The following is a 25,563-nucleotide window of genomic DNA, read 5'->3' as shown; positions in this document are numbered from 1 at the left end:
AAAAATTATTCTAAGTCACCACTATCAATCACAGTAGGTTACAATTCATCTCTTCATCACGAAATGTTAAGTAAAATTACTGTAAATTACATACAGTGCTATAAAATTACTATACACACATTACAGTACTGCAATGTAGCACTACAGGATACAATACCAGTATTCTTAGTGTTCAGTTGTCTTCTACATCAGTAGACCAAGTCTGCTAGATCAGAAGAGAACTGGACAATCATAAAAAATTAATTTTATAATTCAGAAGTTCCAAACAACTGCCAATATCCTACACCATCTCCTCCCTATTAAGTTTGTTAATGAGAGGGTTCACTGTAGTCTGAGAAAAAAGACAGATCCCTCTGAGACAGAAGTCTTTAACTGTAGAAAGTGCAGATGAGTCCAAATTCATTACACAGAATACCAGAATAACCAGGGACCCAGCAAAAAGACGATATGGTATTAGGAAAGCAGTAAATGACAAAATCTTAAGAGAGAAAAGGACAAATGTATTGAGAAAAGGACAATTGTATTCACTTAAGGCAGCTTTACTGAAGACATTCTGGTTTTGGAACTTTGATCACTTCAAATCCATGAGAAGTACAAGAGAAAATAAGCTACGGTAGACAACCAACTTTTGTGCGAGATACATTCTAGAAAAATGGTACTATATGTGAAAATGGAATAGGTGGAGTGAGCAACTTTAGGGAAAAATTTTGTTACATTCCATGCCACCTTCAAAACATCCAAACTTTCTTTTAAATACAAAATTCACTTAATACAGGTCCACCATTACAAATCCGGCAATCAGACATCCGATTCCATCAGTTATTCGGCACTAATTTCGGCTAGCATAATTTCAAATTTCCAGGTTTGCCACACCAACCTGCTGGTACTGTTTGGTGGCACTACTTTGCTGCATAAGTCATTCCAATTTTTTTTTCTCCACTTATTGTTATAACCTGCTTAATTTTAGCCTTAGCCATGGTTCCAACGAATAAAAGAAATGCTTCTCATTCTGTAAAGCACCTACACAGTACATTGTCCATTAAAGATAAGGTGGCTTTGAAGCCATTGTCGGTTGCCATGAGCTCAGTCTCATGATGCAGGGGAATATGCTTTATTACACTAATGTCAACACTACGGCTTATTTGCCTATCACAATTGATCTAACGTAACATAATAAACAATATAAATAACATAAAACATGTTAAATACTCCAGAATGAATAATATTTGGCATAATACTGAGGAGTTCGACAGAGGTATGAAGACGATATGGGATACAAGTACCATTCTCCTATCCCGATCTTGGGGGCTTATATTAGATAAAACGGAGTATAGCACAGGGCTGTGATATACACTCGTACTGCACCATAAAACTGAAACAAAAAAGCTATTTTCTCTACAAAGATTATCACACACAGCAGCATATGTATAGAGAATCTAGAATAACCCAAAAAAATCAAACAAAGTGGCTTATTTGTAGCACCTGGCTTGGGCTAGCCATATATGATTTTTGGTAAATACTAAATTCCCAGCCAGGGTAGAAACGCTGGGCGTTTCTTTACACCTGTTGTCTATGTTCATCCATCAGCAAATGGGTACCTGGATGTTAGTGGACTAGCGTGGGTCTTATCCTGGGACACTGACTTAATTTGCCTGAACTGCTTAGTATAACAAGGGGCTTTCTATATAGTTTTATGTCACTAATGTCAGCTAGGCCTGTATACCATGTACATGTAGTAAATATACAGTGGACCCTCACCAAACGATGGCATCGCATAATGTTAAATCCGCCTAGCGATACATTTTAACGCAAAAATTGTCTTGCCTAGTGCTAAAAAACTCGCTCAACGCGATTCGTCCGAGACGCGTCCACGTGCGGCCTGAGCCAGCCTCACTTGTTCTGTGGGTGGCAGTGTTAACAAGCCAGCCTCCGCCGTCACATCCAAGCATACAATCGGAACATTTCATATTATCACAGCGTTTTAAGTGATTTCACCTGCAAAATAAGTGACCATGGGCCCCAAGAAAGCTTCTAGTGCCAACCCTGTGGTAAAAAGGGTGAGAAATACTATCGTACCACAGTCAGCTGCTGCTGCACCACCGTCAGCTGTTGCTGGACCAGTCAGGTGTTGCTGCACCACAGCTGCTGCTGCACCACAGTCAGCTGCTGCTGCACCTCGGTCAGCTGTTGCTGCACTACAGTCAGCTGTTGCTGCACTACAGTCAGCTGCTGCTGCACTACAGTCAGCTGCTGCTGCACCATGGTCAGCTGTTGCTCCACCACAGTCAGCTGTTGCTGTTGCTGCACCACCATCAGCTGTCTTACTCAAAGATGTGGAGAGTGTGTTGTTGGTATGGCTTAACATGAAACGATTACCGAGAAACGATTAACCCCAGAGGGTTAGCCACCCAGGATAACCTAAGAAAGTCAGTGCATCATCGAGGACTGTCTAACTTATTTCCATTGGGGTCCTTAATCTTGTCCCCTAGGATGCGACCCACAACAGTTGACTAACACCCAGATGAACAGAAAAAAATGCCTGGAACTAGTGCTCATATTGGTGAGGTTAGTGGGGAGGATGTGGAAGAGTTGGTGGAGGACAATGAAGAACTAACCACTGATGAGCTGCTAGATCATCTTCAACAGCAAGAGGCCACACCTGAGGAAACTGCTTCGGAGTAGGGGAGAGAGAAATTGAAGAAGTTGCCTACTTCAAAGATTAAGGAAATGTGTGCAATGTGGCTTAAAGTGCAAACCTTTTTTGATGAAAATCACCCTGACACAGCTATTGCAAGCCGTGCTGGTGACTATTACACTGACAATGTTGTGAAACACTTTAGGAAAGTCATAAAGGAATGAGAGGTACAGGCCTCTATGGACAGATATGTTGTGCGACAGAGGTCCAGTGACTCTGAAGCTGGTCCTAGTGGCATTAAAAGAAGAAGGGAAGTAACCCTGGAAAAGGACTTGCTACCTCAAGTCCTAATAGAAGGGGATTCCCCTTCTAAACACTAAAACCATCCACACACTCCCCTCCTCCCATCCCATCAATCATCACCAGATCTTCAATAAAGGTAAGTGTCATGTATTGTACATCTCTTCTTCAGTTCATGTGTATTAAAATTAATATTTCATGTGGTAAAAAAAAATTTTCATACTTTGGGGTGTCTTGCATGGATTAATTTGATTTCCATTATTTCTTATGGGGAAAATTAATTCGCCTAACGATAATTTCGCCTAACGTTGAGCTCTCAGGAACAGATTAATATCGTTAGGCGAGGGTCCGATGTACTACTATTATATTATCATTATTATTTTTTTCTCAGCTGTTTGTTGGGCTATCTTAATGAAACTTGGGCAATGTATGATGGAAAGATGCTTCTGAACGTGCACCAAAAATTAAAGAAATTAGACCATAAATAACAGAGTTCACTTTTCAGGCATTAGCAGCCCTATAGCGGCATACAGTGGTCCCTCGCTAATCGTCGGGCTCGATAGTCGTCCGTTTCAGAAATCGTCGCATTATTTTCATCTAAACATTCGCTCGCAAATGGTCGGTTGACTCGCTAATCGTCGTTCGTCCTGGACACACTCACGGCTCTGAGCCGCCTCGCCCTCCCTTCCCAGCCAGTGTGCCATTGTTTACCAGTGAGCGACGGTCCCCTCACTAGTTCATACAAAATATTTCATAATATTCCATTCATTTTAGTGCTTGCAAGTGCTAAATAAGCTACCATGGCTCCAAAGAAAGCTCCTAGTGCCAAGCCTTTGGTAAAGAAGGTGAGAAATACAATTGAATTTAAGAAAAACATCATTGAACAATATGAAAGTGGCGTACGTGTGGCCGAATTGGCCAGGATGCATAACAAATCCCGTACAACCATATCTTCCATCGTGGCCAAGAAAAAGGAAATCAAGGAAGCTGTTGTTGCAAAGGGGGTAAATATGCTGACAAAAATGAGATCATCAGTACTCGAAGAGGTTGAGAAGTTATTATTGGTGTGGATAAATGAGAAACAATTAGCAGGAGGTAGTCTTATGATGTCAATTATTTGTGAAAAGGTTAGGCAGTTGCATGACAATCTGGTAAAGAAATTGCCTGCAACGAGTACTGATATTTGTGAATTTAAGGCCAGCAAAGGTTGGTTTGAGAGATTTAAGAACAGTGTGATAAGGCATGGTGAGGCTGCCAGTTCAGACAAAATTGCAGCTACAAAATTTGTAAGTGAATTCAAGGAGTACATAGAGATTGAAGGACTGAAACCTGAATACAGTGGTCCCTCGTTTTTCGTAATTAATCCGTTCCTGGAGCCGTTACTATAAACGAAATTTACGATTTGCGAATCAATTTTCCCCATAAGAAATAATGTAAATACAATTAATCAGTTCCTGACACCCAGAAGTATTAAAACAAAAAAAAATTTTACATGAAATATACATGTAGTACATAAACAATACAATGGGAAATGATGAATGAAACATTAACAGCATAACACTTACCTTTATGTATTGGCGATTCTTCTTAGTGTATGGGAGACTAGAAGAGAAGACAGAGTGGGTTGTTTATAGTTTGGAAGGGGCATCCCCTTCCAGCAACACCTCAGGTACCAATTGCTTTTCTGGGGTTGCTTGTCTTCTCTGTTTCTTAATGCCACTAGGACCACCTTGAGAGTCAATGGAGTCCTGTCTCGCAAAATAACTGTGGAGAGAGCTCTGTTTCTGGCGTCTCTTTAATACTTCCCTAAAATGGCCCAAGACTTTGTCACTGTACATGTTGCCAACCTGACTTGCAACAACCTTGTTAGGGTGATGTTTCTCCATAAAGTTTTCCATCTTACCCCACATAGTAAAAATCTCTTTAATTTCTGAAGAAGGCACCTTCTTCCATCTCTCTTCCTCCTCCTCTGCAGCAAGATTCTGAGCTGCGATGTGTTGCTCTTCCTGCTGAAGCTCTTGCAGCTCCTCAGTGGTGAGCTCTTCGTTGTGGTCTTCCACCAATTCTTCCACATCCTCCAAACTCACATCCAACCCCATGGAACTCCCCAGTGCCACAATTGATTTTACAACAGACATAGGCTCATCAGGGTCAGTCCCAAACCCTTCAAAATCCCTCTTGTCGACACAATCTGGCCACAATTTTCTCCAGGCAGAGTTCAAAGTCCTGGTAGTCACTCCCTCCCAAGCCATACCTACAAGGGTTATGCAATGGAGGATGCTGAAGTGTTCTCTCCATTATTCCCTTAGGGTCAATTGAATGTCTGTGGTCACAGTCAAGCACCTGTGAAACATTACTTTTGTGTAGTTTTTTAACCCTTAAACGGTCCAAACAGATCGACGTTCAAATTCAGTGCTACAAAAGTAGATCTACTTTTTTTTTTACATATTTTCAAATATAACAAAAAAAAAAAGTAGATAAAAGCTTTTATTACACGTTTTCACATGTAAAACAAAAAAAAAAGATCTACATTTTTTTACATACTTTAAGATGTTGAAAAACTCCTTCAGAATTAGGTCATCCAAGTTTGGAGAATGAGCAGGTGCATTGTCCATTACTAGCAGACACTTGAGATCCAATTTCTCCTTCACACTAGGGCCAAACACTTCATTGAACCACTCGACGAAAATTTCCCTCGTGACCCATGCCTTACTATTAGATTTCCAAAACACACACAATTTACTCTTCATAACATTGTTTTTCCTGAACACACTGGGATTTTCAGAATGGTACACTAGTAATGGCTTCACTTTGAAATCCCCACTAGCATTAGCACAGAACATTAGCGTCAGCCTGTCTTTCATAGGCTTGTGTCCTGGCATTGCCTTTTCCTCTTGTGTAATGAAGGTCCTCTTTGGCATTTTCTTCCAAAAGAGGCCTGTTTCGTCACAATTGAACACTTGTTCAGGCTTCCGTCCTTCAGCCTCTATGTACTCCTGGAATTCATGCACATATTTTTCAGCCACCTTGTAATCCGAACTGGCAGCCTCACCATGCCTTACCACACTGTGTATGCCAGTACGGTTCTTAAATCTCTCAAACCAGCCTTTGCTGGCCTTAAATTCACTCACATCACCACTATTGCAGGCAATTTCTTTACCAAATCTTCATGCAACTGCCTAGCCTTTTCACAAATAATCGAAGTCATAAGAGTATCTCCTGCTAATTGTTTCTCATTTATCCACACCAATAATAGCTTCTCAACCTCTTCGAGTACTGGTGATCTCATTTTTGTCAGCATAGTTACTCCCTTTGCAACAACAGCATCCTTGATTTCCTTTTTCTTGGCCACTATGGAACATAAGGTTGTGTAGGGTTTCTTATACATCCTGGACAGTTCGGCCACACTTGTACCACTTTCATATTGTTCAATGATGGTTTTCTTAAATTCAATCGTATTTCTCACCTTCTTTACCACAGGCTTGGCACTAGGAGCTTTCTTTGGAGCCATGGTAGCTTATAGTATAGTACTTGCAAGCACTAAAATACATGGAATATTATGAAATATTTCGCTGGAGCACGTGAGGGCACCTTCGCTCACTGGTAATCAATGCCAGACTGGCTGCCGCCACGGCTCACACCATGGGTACACCTCCGGGACGAATTACGACTCGCGAGTCAACTTATAAAAAGCGAGTCCATGTTTATATGAAAATAACCCTATGATCGGCGAAATTTACGATTGCCGGGAACTACGAAAAGCGAGGGACCACTGTACATGTAAGTGTTCAATTGTGATGAAACAGGCCTCTTTTGGAAGAAAATGCCAGAGAGGACCTACATTACTCAGGAGGAAAAGGGACTGCCAGGACACAAGCCTATGAAAGACAGGCTGACGCTCATGTTCTGTGCTAATGCTAGTGGGGATTTCAAAGTGAAGCTGTTATTAGTGTACCATTCTGAAAATCCCAGTGTTCAGGAAAAACAATGTTATGAAGAGTAAATTGTGAGTGTTTTGGAGATCTAATAATAAGGCATGGGTCACGAGGGAAATTTTCATCGAGTGGTTCAATGAAGTGTTTGGCCCTAGTGTGAAGAATTACCTCCTTCGAACTCTGCTTGGAGAAAATTGTGGCCAGATTGTGTCCACAAGAGGAATTTTGAAGGGTTTGTAGCTGACCCTGATGAGCCTATGTCAGTTGTGAACTCTATTGTGGCATTGGGGAGTTCCATGGGGTTGGATGTGAGTTTGGAGGATGTGGAAGAGTTGGTGGAGGACCACAACAAAGAGCTAACCACTGAGGAGCTGCAAGAGCTTCAGCAGGAACAGCAACAGATCGCAGCTCAGAATCTTGCTGCAGAGGAGGAGGAAGAGAGATGGAAGAAGGTGCCTTCTTCAGAAATTAAGGAGATTTTTGAAATGTGGGGTAGGATGGAAAGATTTATGGAGAAACATCACCCTGAGAAGGATGTTGCAAGCCATATTGGCAACTTGTACAGTGACAGAGTCTTGGCCCATTTTAGGGAAATTTTCAAGAGACGCCAGAAACAGAGCTCTCTGGACACTTTTTTTGCGAGACAGGACTCCAGTGACTCTCAAGCTGGTCCTAATGGCATTAAGAAACAGAGAAGAGAAGTAGCCCCAGAAAAGCAATTGGTACCTGAGGTGTTGCTGGAAGGGGATTCCCCTTCCAAACAGTAACTAATTCAATCTCTCTCCTCCTCCAGTCTTCCATACACTAAGAAGAATCACCAATAAAGGTAAGTGTTATGCTGTTAATGTTTTATTCATCATGTCCCATTGTATTGTTTATGTACTACATCTATATTTCATGTAAAAAAAATTTTTGTTTTAATACTTCTGGGTGTCAGGAACGGATTAATTGTATTTACATTATTTCTTATGGGGAAAACTGATTCGAAAATCGTCTATTTTGATAATCGTCGCACTTCCAGGAATGGATTAACGACAATAAACAAGGGACCACTGTATTTTCATATGGTATTTAAGGTTGTATTCTCGTTTTTTTGGTCTCATTTAATAGAATGGAAGACATATTACAGAAATAGATATGGTTTTGATTGCTTTCACGACAAAAGGTACCTTAAAATTGCTCTCAAAGTAGCAGAAATGTTCCATTCTTTAGCGATGTTCAAGAGTAAACAAATGACGTCAGTCTAACACGTGTGCACCTGCCAGTCGAAATTCCAATACGCAGTCAAGAATGGGTTGACATTATACAATTATGACAATAATGCAGTAGTCTGCAAAACATGAAGTCTTCTATTTTTTGTGTGAATAAAAATTCCAAATGGTGAGCAAGAGTAATATAAGAGGGGCCTGGAGCCATGACTAATAAACAGAGAAAATGTTATTTTAGTGCCAGGAATGTCTGCATTGTTTATTCTGGACCCTATTTTGAAATTGGCATCTGTTGAAATTTGTGTGAAATTGGCCAAATTGCCAATTTCTGACCATTTTATTGGGTAGATGAAATAAGTGAATGGTCGGTTTCTTGTACTCAGTCAACAGAATAGAAGTACAGTAAGTAAATAAGTAAACTTATTCAGGTATATGTACACAAATACAGTTACATAGATTATCATACATAGAAGCATATGTATAGAGAACCAGTACCTGGCTTGGGCTTGACATATATGATTTTTGGTAAATATTTTTTTTCTCAGTTGTTTGTTGGGCTACCTTATTGAAACTTGGGCAATGTATGATGGAAAGATGCTTCTTAACGTACACCAAAAATGAAAAAAAAAAAAAAAAAGGACAATAAATAAAGGAGTTCACTTCTCAGCCATCAGCTGCCTCTTTGTGGTATATATTTTCCTATGTTTTTATGGTTGTATTCTCGTTTTTTTGGTCTCATTTGATAGAATGGAAGACATATTACAGAAATAGATATGATTTTGATTGGTTTCACGATGAAAAGTACAGTGGACCTTCAGGTAACGATTTTAATCCGTTCCAGAGAGCTTGTCCTTAACCGATTTTATTGTTAGCCGAATTAATTTTCCCCATAAGAAATAATGGAAATCCAATTAATCCGTTCCAGATACCCAAAAGTATTAAAAAAAAAAATTTTACATGAAATATACAATTTCCTACACAGAAAACAATGAAACATGAAGAATACACCTGCCATCCGACTTACGACCTGCTCGGCATACAACCACTTGACTTACGACCATGTTTTTTATGCCAAATTTCTGGGAAATAAACAACTGTTTGTGTTGTACACAGTGTTTATCCTAAACCTTACAGTGTAAAATACAGTACTAACAGCATAAAAAGTAAAGTAAAACATGAAATACCAAAATAAAACAAAGTCATTACAAAAATGTGATGTTGATATTCAGTAGTAAAGTTCGACTTACGTCCATTTCGACTTACAACTGGTTTCTCGGAACCGAACTCAGTCGTAAGTCGGATGGTACCTGTACATACATGATAAATAAACACAGTGGACCACGCCTTATGATGGCATCGCGTTACATTAAATCCGCCATAAAATACATTTGAACGCAAAAAATTTTGCCTCGCCTCACGTGATTCGTCCAGGACGTGTCCCATGCATGGCCTCAGCTGCCCCGTGGGTGCCAATGTTTCCAAGCTAGCCAGTGCAGTCGCATCCATGCATACAGTCAGTACATTTCATATTATCACAGTGTTTTTAGTGATTGTAGCTGCAAAATAAGTCACCATGGGCCCCAAGAAAGCTTTTCTAGTGCCAACCCTGCAGTAAAAAGGGTGAAAATTACTATGGAAATGAAGAAAGAGATACATAATTGCTAAGTACAAAAGTAGAGTGCATGTCTCGGAGCTGGCCTGGTTGTATACAAAACCCCAATCAACCATCGCTACTATCGTGGCCAACAAAACGGCAATCAAGGAAGCTGTTCTTGAAAAAGGTGCAAGTTTGTTTTCAAAACAGAGGCACCTCCAACAATGTCCCAAACTTCCTTCTCAGCTTTGCCTGGATCTAGTGGGATTCCTCAGGTCTCTTCCACTGGTTCCAATGTTTGGAATTCTGCCCCTCTTGGAGTGCCCCAATCTAACCCTCACCTACAACATACACAAACGCAACAACAAGGTTCAGTCTCATCTCCCATGTCTCAGGTATCCTCAGCCGGGGATATGACGAGAGCGCAACTAATGTATATGATGGCCAAAGACATAGCAGGTGGTGACATTCAACTCTGCTCTAAGATTTTAAATGATTTTTAATAGCTAATGGGATCACTCCCATTACTATCCCAGATAATGTTAGTGTTATTATGGCCCAGCCTTCTCATAACAAGAAGTATGTACCCTACTCTACTTCTACAAATAAGCCTAAGTCATCCCTTGTCCAGGGATCACCCACCTCGCATACCCAGGTTGTCAACTTCCCTCAACCCGATGAGTCAATACCTGACCCCAACGATGCCCCAGAGATTGGTGCTTACTCTTCCGCTATTGCAGCTGATCCTGTTGAACAGGAACTTTCCCAGGGTTATTCACCTGGCCTAACAAATTTTCCCTTGGAGCCTTCACAGTCTCCCATTAACTCTCACGAGCGTCTGCTTCCTGAAACTGGGACTATCACACCTCAGTTTTATGATGATGACTCCAGGACTCTAATGATTCTGTTAATATTACCAATTCTAGCGAGGATGATGACACTTTTAATACACAAGCAACTACGCAGAACTTCCCTCCTCCCCTTGACGAGTCCAGCAGGTGGATACCAACCATGACATTACTTGCAGGCTTTCAGACCACAGTACACGTGCGAAGTGCAAGAAATAATGGGGATTACAATTTTCCAACTTAATGTTAAACATTTCTTTAATAACCATTACCTCCTTGAAGTTGAACTACATAATTACAATCCCGATGTTATACTCTTGAATGAGACAGCTGCGAGAGTTGATCAACATATTAAATTACATGGTTACTCTACTGTGGAGAAATCGAGAGGACCCTATAGTGGTGTAGCCATCTTAGTTAAATTAGGCTATGCATTTAAAAATATTCATGTTGATGAAGATAACATTCTTGCAATAGAAATGATGACGTCTCATGGCCAACTAGTGATAGGAACTGGATATTTTCCCCCCGAGACAACAATATATAGAGTCAATTCCTCTACATAGGATACTAAGCAGAAATATTCCAACAATTCTAGCGGGAGATTTTAATGCTCATCACCCTGCCCTCTTTAACTGTGGAGCTGGTAATCCACTGGGTGACTTGAAAGGAAAACAATTATTTAATATCATGACAGCCAAAAACTTGTCATTTCAAGGCCCATTCTTTAAATCGTATATTGGTCCTCATCCAGGGACACCAGATATAGTCCTGACAAACATAGACTGTGACCTCTTTCATTGTCGTATCTCTCCTGAGGAAACGTAGGTTCTGACCATATAACTTTTAATACAACTACAAACTTCTCCATTTAGAATACCTGTACCTCCTAAACCCAATCTCAACACCCTAGGATTTGACCCCTTCAGGGCATTTCTGGGTGGCGATGAAATTGTGTAGCTGGAAAATCTACCTTCCACTGCAATTGATGACGCGATCAGGTCCCTTCACAATCGAATAATTGATGCTACTAATGCAACTTGCCAATTAGCTTCCACAAAGATCTACCAACAATATAAACCTACGAGGGAAATTAAAGACGCTTTGAGAAATTATCAAACAGAATGTCGAAGGCATCTTCAAACGCGACAACCACCAGTAGCTACATTGCACAGATTAAGGCAAGAATTAATTAACAATTTTCATAAGTCACAAACGTGACTTATGGAAATTGCTAGTTCTCCAAGCTAATCAGTATAAACGTGAGCCAGCAAAATTTTGGAGTAAGATCTGACAACTTTTAGGGGCAAAGCACAAGGCTCCTAACTACCTAATTCATACCTTCACTGACGAGGATGAAGAAGCTGTTGAGATTAAACTTGATGACCCACAGGACCAGGCAAATTTGATGGGTGATGTTTTTTTTTTTTATTATCACACCGGCCGATTCCCACCAAGGCAGGGTGGCCCGAAAAAGAAAAACTTTCACCATCATTCACTCCATCACTGTCTTGCCAGAAGGGTGCTTTACACTACAGTTTTTAAACTGCAACATTAACACCCCTCCTTCAGAGTGCAGGCACTGTACTTCCCATCTCCAGGACTCAAGTCCGGCCTGCCGGTTTCCCTGAATCCCTTCATAAATGTTACTTTGCTCACACTCCAACAGCACGTCAAGTATTAAAAACCATTTGTCTCCATTCACTCCTATCAAACACGCTCACGCATACCTGCTGGAAGTCCAAGCCCCTCGCACACAAAACCTCCTTTACCCCCTCCCTCCAACCCTTCCTAGGCCGACCCCTACCCCGCCTTCCTTCCACTACAGACTGATACACTCTTGAAGTCATTCTGTTTCGCTCCATTCTCTCTACATGTCCGAACCACCTCAACAACCCTTCCTCAGCCCTCTGGACAACAGTTTTGGTAATCCCGCACCTCCTCCTAACTTCCAAACTACGAATTCTCTGCATTATATTCACACCACACATTGCCCTCAGACATGACATCTCCACTGCCTCCAGCCTTCTCCTCGCTGCAACATTCATCACCCACGCTTCACACCCATATAAGAGCGTTGGTAAAACTATACTCTCATACATTCCCCTCTTTGCCTCCAAGGACAAAGTTCTTTGTCTCCACAGACTCCTAAGTGCACCACTCACTCTTTTTCCCTCATCAATTCTATGATTCACCTCATCTTTCATAGACCCATCCGCTGACACGTCCACTCCCAAATATCTGAATACGTTCACCTCCTCCATACTCTCTCCCTCCAATCTGATATTCAATCTTTCATCACCTAGTTTTTCTTCTTCTCTTTTTTAGTAATTGTATACAGGAGAAGGGGTTACTAGCCCATTGCTCCCGGCATTTTAGTCGCCTCATACGACACGCATGGCTTACGGAGGAAAGATTCTTTTCCACTTCCCCATGGACAATAGAAGAAATAAAAAAGAACAAGAGCTATTTAGAAAAAGGAGAAAAACCTAGATGTATGTATATATATATATGCATGTGCGTGTCTGTGAAGTGTGACCAAAGTGTAAGTAGGAGTAGCAAGATATCCCTGTTATCTTAGCGTGTTTATGAGACAGAAAAAGAAACCAGCAATCCTACCATCATGCAAAACAGTTACAGGTTTTTGTTTCACAGTCATCTGGCAGGACGGTAGTACTTCCCTGGGTGGTTGCTGTCTACCAACCTACTACCATGTAGTATGGTGATGTATGGGAGAAAATTCTCTCCCACAATAACAGTCATCGATTTAACAATAATCACTATCAGCTGGTAAATGAATGGAGAGATGAGAACTTAGATGATCTACAACCACTACCTTCCATCGATACATCAATTCTTGAAGATGCCCACCCGCTTACTAGACCTATTACATTACTCAAGATGAGTCAGGTTATTGAAAGAATGCGAAATAGAGCCCCTGGTCTCTCTGGAATAACAATGAAACAAATAAAGTTCCTACCCAGAAATTGTAAACAGTCTTTGGTTAATATCTTTAATGCCATCTTGGCCTCAGGACATTTTCCAGTTGTTTTTAAGACTGCTAGGATGATCTTTCTTGCTAAGCCCAATAAAGACATCCATCAACCAGGGAACTATAGACCTATATCTTTACTTGAAGTCACTGGAAAAGTTCTTGAGAAGATCATTTCCAACAGACTGAACTACTATATGGAGTTTAATCACCTTTTTACTGAAAAACAATTTGGCTTTAGAACACATAGAGGTACCCATCATGCAATAAATATTATTTTTGATACTGTAGCAAGTATAAAACATCAGGGCAATCTTGCACTAATTGCCACCAGAGATGTTCATAAAGCTTTTGACAGCTTATGGCATGATGGTCTTATATATAAACTTAATGACCTACCAGACCATAACTGGACCTTTCTCAGATTAATATATAACTTCTTAACTCAAAGAAAAATCATTCCCACCTTTCACGGCAGGTCGGCAGAGCCTTTTATACCAACAGCTGGTGTCCCACAAGGTTCTTGTCTTAGTCCAATTCTATTCAACATTTATGTGAATGACCTTCCTCAACCAGAGTTTAATGATACAATTATAACGCAATTTGCAGATGATGTTATCCATGTCGTCTCATCAACTCCGGTAACAGGAAAATACAAGTATGAGAGAGTCATAGAAAAAATGAATATTGAACTTCGTCGAGCATCTAATTGGGAAAAGAAATGGAGAATTACAACTAACCCTGACAAAGTCCTTGTTAGCACGATAAGATGTTTTGCATCAACCATCGAAGATAAAGGGGGTATCTCCATCAGAGGTACACCTGTAGCCATTAGAAACCCTAACAAGATCTTGGGATTTGAAATAGACAGGCTGCTCCACTCAACTTCTCATGTAAATAAAAAGATCAACATAGCCAAAGCCGGTCTTAACAGTCTCTTTAGATTTAATCAAGCCCCTCCACATGTCAAAAAACATCTGTATAAAATGATAATAAGACCTATACTCGAATACCCATGTGTCCCAATGTCATTAACAACAAAGACCAACATGCTACGGTTGCAACGGGTCCAGAATAGAGCTCTCTGCTTCATTACGGGCACCAAGAGGAGAGACAGAGTTAAAATGGCAGATTTACATGTACAACAAGATATAACTGCCTTAAATGTACGCCTTGACACCCTGAAGAAGAAACAACTCTATGCAATGCAAGAACTCTACATGCCAGATAGAGAACATCCTCTCCAAGTTGAAAATACCATGGATTATATCATCAATACTCCTCCTCACAGGACTCAAAGAATGACTCTCCCACAGAGGGTCCTTAGTTTTATCCATAAAGATGATTACCATCGACCAATGATGTTGAGCAACCTCCCTGCAAATGAAGATGATTGGGTAACACCAGAATTAGGGAGACCTCTTGTATAATATTCTACTGTTAAAATTATGCTACATTTACTATGGCAGGACACCACCTTGTAAGAAGCTATTGTGTCAAGTAATTCTCTATAAACTGGCCAGAAAATTATTGCCTTCATTGTCATTTAAATATCCATTGTGCAATCGCACAATCGCAAAAAAAAAAAAAAAAAAAAAAAAAAAAAAAAAAAAAAAAAAAAAAAAAAAAAAAAAGCAATTGCAACTTGTATATTTACTACCAATTCAGAGTCATGTACTTATATATCTGTTATATCTAAGTGACTCTGATGGGTTAGTATTATACCCCTTCAAGAATATATTAGGAATAAGTATGTATATATATTGAGGGTTCTTTCACCAATGCACTGGTGTAAGTCTGTTTAGGCACAGGTCCACACAAGTACAATTATCATGCACAGAAATATATGTGTAAATTACCTAGAACAAACCAAAAATAGTCAAAGTGACTATTTCTATTGAGATCTTTGACTTATTTCCATTGGTGCAGCTGGTAGTATTCCTGCTGTCCTACATAACGGCGCTAATAGATAAATTGGAGCACGCATCAATAACTAGGTTTCTATCCTTCAAACTGAACTAGAAAATGTATCTTGTGGTTCTGAAGGCAACACTCGCTTCACACACCGAGTGTCTGTGGTTCAGTCGCTGGCCGGGTAGAAACATTGGGTGTGTTTCCTTACACCTGCTGCCCCTGTTCACCTAGTACTGTAGTTAGGTACCTGGGTGTTAGTCGACTGGTGTGGGTCGCATTCTGGGGGAATGATTGAAGAACCACAATGGAAATAAGACAGGAAGAGACAATCCTGATGACGCACTGACTTTATTGGGTTATCCTGGGGGGCTAATCCTTCTGGTTAAAACTCCGAACAAATCTTACCTTATCTTACATTATCCTTGCCACGACTGGCACTTCCGTGGTGCACAACCTGAGACCCAGGTAACAATTACATTAAGTATTCTCATATGTTTTAATGTGTCATTATCAAAACCTATTGCTAAACACGTCTATACCAAATGCACATTGTAGCTGTATGTGTATGATGACATACCTTGAACTTGTAGTGATGTATCAGGTGCACGAAAAATGTTTGTAGCCACAGTTGTAAACAAACTTGTTACAGTGTTGCCATACACCTGGAAATCACCGCTAACAATGGGGGTAATATTATTTCTGTTTAACATGAGATATTCTTGAGTACTTTGATAATGTCATTCAAATTTCTGAAATATATAAAATTAAGGAAAGTATTTAGTTTACTCATAAAGAATGTATATATATATATATATATATATATATATATATATATATATATATATATATATATATATATATATATATATATATATATATATATATATATATATATATATATATATATATATATAGAAATAACAGTAGAAAATAAAATGATGATGTGAATTTCAACATTAAATGAAACTAGATATGGAAGCTACATGATTTGTAAGAACAGATTTAAAATGGTCAAAATATTTTCTGAATATTAACAATATTACTAACATCGAAGAGCAAATTTACAAGAAATTGCCTATGGTTAAAAAGTGCTACATAACAGCGATATTTGCTACACTTAAATCTTTCAAAGATTGTGCATTTTCTTACAAGTTATCGTATATAATAAAACATTTTTAAAAATATATCAGAATGTATATAAACAATGTTTGTTATATTTATTCTTGAAATTACACAAAAGATTCATTATATAATCTCCCTAGTTTCTTTTTTTTCCGAAACAATGATTATATTTCATTACCTCAATAAATGTATTGACACAGTAGTTTTTTGGTCGTCTTTAAAATCTGATATTATTAATTATTATTATTATCATTAGTATTATTATTATTATCATTAGTATTATTATTATTATTATTAAGATAAGATAAGATAAGATTTCGTTCGGATTTTTAACCCCGGAGGGTTAGCCACCCAGGATAACCCAAGAAAGTCAGTGCGTCATCGAGGACTGTCTAACTTATTTCCATTGGGGTCCTTAATCTTGTCCCTTAGGATGCGACCCACACCAGTCGACTAACACCCAGGTACCTATTTGCTGCTAGGTGAACAGGACAACAGGTGTAAGGAAACGTGTCGAAATGTTTCCACCCGCCGGGAATCGAACCCGGGCCCTCCGTGTGTGAAGCGGGAGCTTTAGCCACCAGGCCACCGGGCCACATCATTGTTGTTGTTGTTGTTATTATTATTATTATTATTATTATTATTATTATTATTATTATTATTATTATTATTATTATTATTATTATTATTATTATTATTATTATTATTATAAGCAGTAGGCTTACAGGACCTTACTGAATTATTATTTGGAAGTAATTTGGGTGAGGTAAGTGGGACTTAAAGTCACAGCAGGTCGCTGAACTGTTACTCCCTCGTTGCCCACTCCCTACCACTCAAGCAAAACGCTAGACCTGACATTAAATTAATAATTATAATATTAAAACTAGCTACTCTGGTATAAATTCAAGTTGTGGACTGTATAGGATTAGGCTTTCTGGGTACACACAATATAATTAATATTAACACTTACCATGTAATTACTGTAGATGGATCACACCACAATACCTGCCTAACACCTAGCCTCTACACTTGCCAAGGACTAATGGTGCACTTCCTTGTGAGTGATGTTCGCATCCCTTATCCACCATCCACACGCAAGTCTTGAGGTCCCACAAATTTCCTGTCCCAGTTCTTCAGCAGCAGACATTAACATGGGTTCCCAATTACAAAGTCAGGCCGAAAACCCCCAATTGCCCTTTGAGAATGCCTGACACATTGCAAAATTTTGTCCCGTGTTCACACATTAAATTTAATATATCTCTCCCTGGCATCACTCCACAGTTCTTCTACACCTCCCCCCCTCACGAAATTTCTCGAAGGGTCCAAATAGCATCACATTTTAATACACAATTATCATATTATTCATTTATATGTTCTACATTTAGGAAATTATGTAAAAATTTTCCACAGATATTATCCTAACACCACAAGACTTCGAAAAGGCAATAAATGACATGCCCATGTACTCTGCCCCAGGCTCGGACTCATGGAACTCAATGCTCATCAAGAACTGCAAGAAGCCCCTGTCACGTGCCTTCAGCAGTCTGTGGAGAGGGAGCATGGACACAGGGGTCATCCCACACTCACTAAAAACAACAGACATAGCCCCTCTACAGAAGTAAAGCAATTGCAAAGAGCTACAGACCGATACCACTAACATCCATGTCATAAAAATCTTTGAAAGGGTTCTAAGAAGCAATATCGCCAACCACCTAGATATCCGTCAGTTACACAACCCAGGGCAACACGGGTTTCGAGCAGGTTGCTCCTGCCTGTCCCAGCTACTGGACCACTATGACGTGGTCCTGGATGCTATTGAGGATAAACGAAGTGCAGATGTAGTATACACAGATTTTGCAAAAGCCTTCGTCAAGTGTGACCATGGTGTAATAGCACACAAAATGCCTGATAAAGGAATAACAGGAAAAATTGGTAGATGGATCTATAACTTCCTAACAAATAGAACACCAAGAATAATAGTAAACAGAGTAAAGTCCGAGGCAGCTACGGTGAAAAGCTCTGTTCCACAAGGCACAGTACTCGCTCCAATCCTATTTCTCATCCTCATATCTGACACAGACAGAGATATAGCTCCACATCTTCCTTTGCAGATGACACCCGAATTGCCATGATAGTGTCCTCCAACGAAGACACCTCAAGACTCCTAGTGGACATCAACCAAATCTTTAAATGGCCCACTCAAAACAATATGAAGTTCAATAAAGAGAAATTTCAACTACTCATACATGGAAAACTTGAGGAAATTAAAACTATATCAGGGTATACAACAAATTCTAACCATACAATAGAGCGAAAAAGTAATGTGAAGGACCTGGGAGTGATAATGTCAGAAGATCTCGCCTTCAAAGACCACAGCAATGTATCTATCGCATCTGCTAGAAAAATGATAGGATAGATAACGAGAATCTTCAAAACTAGGGACGCCAAGCCCATGATAATTCTCTTCAAATTGCTTGCTCTCTGTAGGTTGGAATACTGCTGTACACTAACTGCCCCCTTCAAGGCAGGCGAAATTGCTGACCTGGAGAGTGTACAAAGAACTTTCACGGTACACATAAGTACGATAAGGCGCCTAAATTACTGGGAATGGTTGAAGTATCTTTATTTGTATTTCCTGGAATGCGGGCGAGAGAGATACATGATAATATACACTTGGAAAATCCTAGAGGGATTCGTACCAAACTTGCACACGAAACTCACTCCTTGTGAAAGCAAAAGACTCGGCAGTAAATGCAACATTCCCCCAATGAAAAGCAGGGGCGCCACGAGTACACTGAGAGACAACTCAGTAAGTGTCAGGGGCCCAAGACTGTTCAACTGCCTCCTAGTATACATAAGCGGATTACCAATAGACCCCTGGCTGTCTTCAAGAAGGCACTGGACAGATACCTAAAGTCAGTACCTGACCAGCCGGGCTTTGTTCGTACGTCAGTCTGCGTGCGGCCATCAGTAACAGCCTGGTTGATCAGACCCTGAGCCACCACGAGGCCTGGTGTAAGACCGGGCCGCGGGGGCGTCGACCCCCAAACCCTCTCCAGGCATACTCCAGGTAAGGCCTACTTTTAATGGAAAGTAATCTCCCTCTCTCCTACACACCCTAACCTAAGCCTCATTATCCTCATAAAACCTCTTTACAGCATTTAGTAACTTACTACATATTCCGTACACTTGCAACATCTGCCATATTGCTCCCCTAGTCACCCTATCTTATGCCTTTTCTAAATCCATAAACGCAACGAAAACTTCCCTACCTTTATCTTAATATTGTTCTCTTATATGCCTCAATATAAACACTTGATCTACACGTTCCCTACCCATTCTAAAACCTTGTTCATCTGCGATCCTCCCCTCTGTCATACCTGTAATTCTCTCAATAAAACCCTACTATACACTTTACCTGGTATACTCAATAAACTTATTCCCCTATATTTTTTACATTATCTTTTGTCTCCCTTCCCTTTATATAAAGGAACTAAACACTTTCCACCAGTCCCTAGGTACCTTCCCTCTTTCATACATTTACTGAAGAAAGTACCAGCCACTCCAAAACTATATTCCTACCTGCTTTTAACATTTTTGTCATGGTTCCATCAGTTCCACCTGTCTTACCCATTTTCATTCTACCCAGTGCCTCACGCACCTCCCCTACCCTCACATCCCACTCCTCATCACTCCTAAAAGATGGTATACGTCTCTGGCCAATTCATGAAATTATTGCCTCCCTCTCTTCATCAACATTTAAGTTCCTTAAAATATTCCCAATATCTCCAGCTTCCCATCTACTAATTCCCCTATACTTGAAGTATACCCGGAGAAGGTTTCGGGGGTCAGTGCCCCCGCGGCCTGGTCCGTGACCAGGTCTCATGGTGGACCAGGGCCTGATCAACCAGGCTGTTACTGTTGGCCGCACGTAAACCGACATAAGAACCACAGCCCGGCTGGTCAGGTACTGACTTTAGGTGCCTGTCCAGTGCCTTCTTGAAGACAGCCAGGACAGCCAGGGGTCTATTGGTAATCTCCTTTATGTATGCTGGGAGGCAGTTCAAGAGTCTTAGGCCCCTGACACTCATTGTGTTGTCTCTTAGCGTGCTCGTGACTCCCTTGCTTTTCAATGATGTCGCACCTCCTGCCGAGCCTTTTGCTTTCGTTGGGAGAGTTTTTTGTGTGCAAATTTGGAAGTAATCCCTCTAGAATTTTCCAAGTGTATATAATCATGTATCTCTCTCACCTGCGTTCCAAGGGTTACAAGTCAAGGAACTTCAACCGTTCCCAGTAATTTAGGTGTTTTATCGTACTTATGTGAGCCGTGAAGGTTCTCTCTACATTCTCTAGGTCAGAAATTGCATCTGCATTGAAAGGTGCTGCTAGTGTACTACTGTATTCCATCCTATCCACTTGTTCCTTAGGCTTTCTTAACCTATTTATCTCACTCCATTTTTTTTTTCTTATTTTCAGTAAAATTTGTTGAGAGCACCTCGCTCACTTTATCATTTACTATCCTTTTACACTCCCTCGTACTCTCTTCACCTCTCTTTTACTCTCCATATACTCCATCCTTATATCACTTCTGCTTTGTAAAAATCTATCATAAGCGACCTTATAAGGCCCTAGGCCGAAGCCTTTAACCCACGAGTATTATTTCAGAATAACACTGTCTTAAGCCAATAACTCGACACTAGCATTGATTTCTGTATTGATTCTGTCCTTCCGGGAAAGCAGTGAGATAGATAAGATGACTGAGGCCCGTCAATCATTTGTACTCCAATGTTAATGAGATGGGTGGTATCAGGCTTCATGCTAACAATCTTCTGCTGAAAATAGAAGAACTGGTATTTATGATTATGCTGTATTTTTGGACCAGTGTGCTAGGTCATTTTCACAAGGTTAGCAAAGCCATTCAGAATGTACATAACAGTAAATAATAACAAAGACAATTATTATTTATCAGAGTTACATAGACAAGTAGGAATTTGGGACACCTAGGTCACAAAAAAATGTCCCCCTTTGATACCTACCACTATCATATCCACAAGTTGCTCTAGACCTATTAATTATAAATAAAGGATACATCACCAGGAATTCTGGTAAATATATAAATTTGTGGACTGTATATTAAAATTAATAAATGATTATATATATATACATATTTATATAACAGAAGGAGAATATACCTTAATCATAACACTCACCAATTTGACTGGAGATTAATGTGTATCATACTCAGAAAACCTCACTGTCTAACTATGAAAATAACACTGGCCAGGATTTAAACATAAATTAGACAGCTTATCTGAGGTTCCTGGAGTTGTCCTGTCCTGTCGCCTGATACTCAAATTATGCAGGAATGCACAACCAACAATTTCGCCTCCTATTTGAGAGGTGTCAGCCCAGTTTTAATCTCTAGAACACGAAAATTCTTCACATTAATCACTAACGTTCTGTTCAATTCAAACAATAATGGCGAGTGTCCTGCGCAGGCGCAGCTTTCCGTTTTCGATAACATAAATTTTATTAAATACAGTATGGCCATCTATTTACATATAACTACTGTATTTCTGGAAAATATATACAGTATTTTCCACACAGAAATCAGAATTATGTACTTGTGCATGTTTATACAGTTCACTTCAGGATTTTTTAAGCAAAATTAGGGATACTGATGAGCTTGAACAAGAAGCAAAAGCTACCTTGCCAAATGTTAACTACAGAACTGTCACAAGGAGACAGAGTAAGGAAACTGCATGAAAATGATGGAAGTGCATTTGGCCCTGATGCCTGGCTTAGATGAACTCTCTTCAAGAGATAAGTTTAGGATAAAATTCTTTATTCCTATACTAGATGCACTTGAAGCCAATTTAAGAGGAAGCATTACTGTGTGCAGTGATGTTGCACAAATGTTTTCCTTTCTTGCTAATCTGACAGCATCTAAGTAAGAAATTCAGCAAGGTGTCTCAAGACAGGTTGTCCGCACTCAGCATTGAGAGTGACAAACCTAGACAACCAAATTTTGATGAACTTTTGGATGATTTTGCTGAGGAAGGCTAGAAAAAAACTTTTTTAGTCTTAGTGTGCTTGATAACTGTAGTTTCTTTATTTCTTAATATGTATTTTAAAAGAATATATGTATTTTGAAGAATATAATAGAAAACTTAAAATTTCATTTTCCTATAAATTTCTTATTTCACAAAATGTTACAAGTAACTTACTGCAAAACTTTTTCACAGTGTTAATTTTAACATTTATGTTTTTTTCAGTAACTACAGTATTTAACAATAACATCTTATGTCCTTTAGTGGAGGCATTATGAATTGCTGAATTTTAAGCTCCCATCATCAACCTCGACTTCACTGAATTTTGTTTAAAACACTCTTCCAGCTTCATCTGAGAGGGTGAGGGATTGTGAGGGGCCTCACATATGGAATAGCCTAGGGCCTCCCTTCATCTAAATCCGGCACTGCCTAGAGCCATCATTCAACTCCTCCTTAGTTGTTTTACATCTTGTATTACTTGTTCACAAGTCCCAATATGACTCAGTTTCTAGCAAGCCGCTAACCAGACTGAGAGTCGAAGATCAAAATGAATTTTTTATGAGAGAGCCACAAAATTTGATTAACACAAGCCTATCCGATGTTATCCTGACGCCAAATGACTTCGAACAGGCGATAAATGACATGCCCATGCACTCTGCCCCAGGGCCAGACTCATGGAACTCTGTGTTCATCAAGAACTGCAAGAAGCCCCTATCACGAGCCTTTTCCATCCTATGGAGAGGGAGCATGGACACGGGGGTCGTCCCTCAGTTACTAAAAACAACAGACATAGCCCCACTCCACAAAGGGGGCAGTAAAGCAACAGCAAAGAACTACAGACCAATAGCACTAACATCCCATATCATAAAAATCTTTGAAAGGGTCCTAAGAAGCAAGATCACCACCCATCTAGAAACCCATCAGTTACACAACCCAGGGCAACATGGGTTTAGAACAGGTCGCTCCTGTCTGTCTCAACTACTGGATCACTACGACAAGGTCCTAAATGCACTAGAAGACAAAAAGAATGCAGATGTAATATATACAGACTTTGCAAAAGCCTTCGACAAGTGTGACCATGGCGTAATAGCGCACAAAATGCGCGCTAAAGGAATAACAGGAAAAGTCGGTCGATGGATCTATAATTTCCTCACTAACAGAACACAGAGAGTAGTCGTCAACAGAGTAAAGTCCGAGGCAGCTACGGTGAAAAGCTCTGTTCCACAAGGCACAGTACTAGCTCCCATCTTGTTCCTCATCCTCATATCCGACATAGACAAGGATGTCAGCCACAGCACCGTGTCTTCCTTTGCAGATGACACCCGAATCTGCATGACAGTGTCTTCCATTGCAGACACTGCAAGGCTCCAGGCGGACATCAACCAAATCTTTCAGTGGGCTGCAGAAAACAATATGAAGTTCAACGATGAGAAATTTCAATTACTCAGATATGGTAAACATGAGGAAATTAAATCTTCATCAGAGTACAAAACAAATTCTGGCCACAAAATAGAGCGAAACACCAACGTCAAAGACCTGGGAGTGATTATGTCGGAGGATCTCACCTTCAAGGACCATAACATTGTATCAATCGCATCTGCTAGAAAAATGACAGGATGGATAATGAGAACCTTCAAAACTAGGGAGGCCAAGCCCATGATGACACTCTTCAGGTCACTTGTTCTATCTAGGCTGGAATATTGCTGCACTCTAACAGCACCTTTCAAGGCAGGTGAAATTACCGACCTAGAAAATGTACAGAGAACTTTCACGGCGCGCATAACGGAGATAAAACACCTCAATTACTGGGAGCGCTTGAGGTTTCTAAACCTGTATTCCCTGGAACGCAGGAGGGAGAGATACATGATTATATACACCTGGAAAATCCTAGAGGGACTAGTACCGAACTTGCACACGAAAATCACTCACTACGAAAGCAAAAGACTTGGCAGACGATGCACCATCCCCCCAATGAAAAGCAGGGGTGTCACTAGCACGTTAAGAGACCATACAATAAGTGTCAGGGGCCCGAGACTGTTCAACTGCCTCCCAGCACACATAAGGGGGATTACCAACAGACCCCTGGCAGTCTTCAAGCTGGCACTGGACAAGCACCTAAAGTCAGTTCCTGATCAGCCGGGCTGTGGCTCGTACGTTGGTTTGCGTGCAGCCAGCAGCAACAGCCTGGTTGATCAGGCGCTGATCCACCAGGAGGCCTGGTCACAGACCGGGCCGCGGGGGCGTTGACCCCCGAAACTCTCTCCAGGTAAACTCCAGGTATATATATATATTGTAACCACGAACGAGTGGTATTTAATCAATAACAACATGCGACTAGCCGAGGACTCGAACCCATGTCGTTTTCGCCCACCTCATGGTGAGCGAAAATCACATGACACTTTAACCCACAGATTAGATTTTGCCACCAAAGTGGCAAGTTTATTGTGCACCCCATATCCATCCTGTGGACAGTAGCGCAAGAACATATGTATACACAAAAGGCCTAGTAACTAGGCCCCAAAAGGGTTAACAGGTGTACATTTGGATTTATATCCTACAAAAATCATGCACCCAGCTGAGCTAAGTGTTTTCTGTGATCCGAGGACATACCACTCGTTCGTGGAGGCTAGTACACTAAACGGGGAGTAGAATGCAATTAGCTCAAAGGAACCCACACCACCATATGTCGTCGGATCACGGTAAAACACCTAGCTCAGCTGGGTGCGTGATTTTTGTAGGATCTGGTGGTTCTGTGGGTTAGAGCATTATGTGATTGTCGCTCACCACGAGGCGGGCCAAAACGGCCCGTCGCAGTGTTGTTATTGATGTATGTGTGTATAACTGACTTTTTTGGGTTAGCCTAGGTTCTCTACACATACGCTGCTATGTATGATAATCTATGTAACTGTATTTGTGTATACCTGAATAAACTTACTTAAAAAACTTACTTCAATTCAATTCAATT

General features: G+C 40.3%; 1 protein-coding gene across 5 annotated transcripts in view; it reads right to left on the bottom strand.

The window, feature by feature from the left end:
- disp (RND transporter family member dispatched) overlaps positions 1-16,100 on the bottom strand; it is a 753,128-nt gene extending 737,028 nt beyond the window's left edge. For 3 of the 5 annotated variants that reach the window (XM_070096023.1, XM_070096020.1, XM_070096021.1), the window contains exon 1: positions 16,004-16,100. The gene's annotated coding sequence lies outside the window, so the exon portion shown is untranslated. The remainder of the gene's footprint in view (positions 1-16,003) is intronic. The other 2 variants (XM_053788156.2, XM_070096026.1) reach the window with 2 other exon arrangements.
- Positions 16,101-25,563: the final 9,463 nt, after the last annotated feature.

This window comes from Cherax quadricarinatus, chromosome 52 (assembly GCF_038502225.1).
Source record: "Cherax quadricarinatus isolate ZL_2023a chromosome 52, ASM3850222v1, whole genome shotgun sequence".
NCBI classification, from domain to species: domain Eukaryota; kingdom Metazoa; phylum Arthropoda; class Malacostraca; order Decapoda; family Parastacidae; genus Cherax; species Cherax quadricarinatus.
The sequence above is the reverse complement of the archived record's forward strand: the minus strand, read 5'-3'. Positions and strand labels throughout refer to the sequence as shown.